This window comes from Triticum aestivum, chromosome 7B (genome assembly GCF_018294505.1).
Source record: "Triticum aestivum cultivar Chinese Spring chromosome 7B, IWGSC CS RefSeq v2.1, whole genome shotgun sequence".
Classification (NCBI taxonomy): Eukaryota; Viridiplantae; Streptophyta; class Magnoliopsida; order Poales; family Poaceae; genus Triticum; species Triticum aestivum.
Window position 1 is genome coordinate 754,383,422 of NC_057813.1, and position 1,379 is coordinate 754,384,800.

Here is a 1,379-nt window from a genome sequence, read left to right on the forward strand (position 1 = left end):
ATAGCTCTCTTGTCTCCCGTTTCTCAACTTGACACCTACTCCCTCCGTTTCAAAATAGATGACGCAACTTTGTACTAACTTTGGTACATCTATTTTGACACGGAGGGAGTAACTTGTATACAAACATGTATACAAGATCGGCCCCACATGATTACAATCGGTTTAGCTAAACCAAAATCAAGCTGTACCTGAACATCTCGTGCAACGGCAAGGGCGTGTAGTTACTACATCAATGATGCATGACGTACAGTACATGCATATGTGATATGTATGACTAACAACAAGTCACAAGCCGTTTGGCGTGTACTACCAAAACATAACCACCAATGAGTATGTAGTAGTATAAGGAGGAGTAGGAGAAGAAATGAAGACCAACGCGGCGAGGACCACGGCCATTGACCCAAGCGCATACCCATCCGTCAAGAACAAATGCATCAAATATACATATCTACTCCCCAAAATGAAACAAAAGAGACCGAGTCCCGGTAGCACTGGCGACGCCATCAAACCATTCTCCTCCCGTGAAAGCGCGTCGTCCCGCTGGACCGCTTCCATGTGTCCTTATCCCTCGGCTATATATGCAGGTGCCGTTGCTGCAGGCTTCCTCAACCCAACCGGTGCAAAGCAAACACCACATCCACCTCTCGCCTCAACCACCTGGCCGGAGAAGAAGAATAAGAAGAAGAGAAGGAGATCACGTCATGGGCAAGGGCAAGGAACCTGCAAAGGATGCCCCTAACAAGACGAAGGCAGCGTCAACCAGTACGCAGTTGACAAAACCGCCGTCGTTCAAGAAGAACAAGGTGCAGTCCAGGAATAACCCGATGCTGACTCAGAAGAACAGGAAGCCCCCGCCTAAGAATAAAAAGTGAGAGTAAGCGTCCAAAAGGGTGAGAGTAGCTGCCCGTCCACCTGATCTCGGACATCGTCCGACTATGACGAAGTTGAGCAGTGTGTTTTTGTTAAGTACACTCATTTATGTCGCAATATGGTACTCCCTCTATAAAGAAATATAAGAGCGTTTAGATCACTAACGTAGTGATCTAAATGCTCTTATATTTGTTTACGGACAGAGTAATTCATAAACCTTGTTCAATCAAGTCCGTACGTAGTTTCCATGTAGGCCAGAGGCGTGCTAGTCCACGTTGCGGCCAAGTAGAAGTTTTTTTCCAGTTATGTTGTCTAGCCATGTGCAGGTTGTTGTTGGGCGACTGAATAAAAGGAAATAGTGACATACATGTACTATGGGTTCATCCAGTTTCTTTCGATATTTCAAGCAGCAATTTGGCATTCGGTATCCAGGTCTGCATTTGTTATCACATCGGCGTGTGTGACGCCGGTTCAGTGACTAGAAAATTCCCTCGGCTGGCAGAGGGCGA

The 1,379-nt window shown here is 46.5% G+C and overlaps 1 pseudogene; it reads left to right on the plus strand.

Moving 5' to 3' along the window:
• The first annotated feature begins 701 nt into the window (after positions 1-701).
• Positions 702-1,379, plus strand: part of LOC123158774 (cell wall protein DAN4-like) — a 25,454-nt pseudogene continuing 24,776 nt past the window's right edge.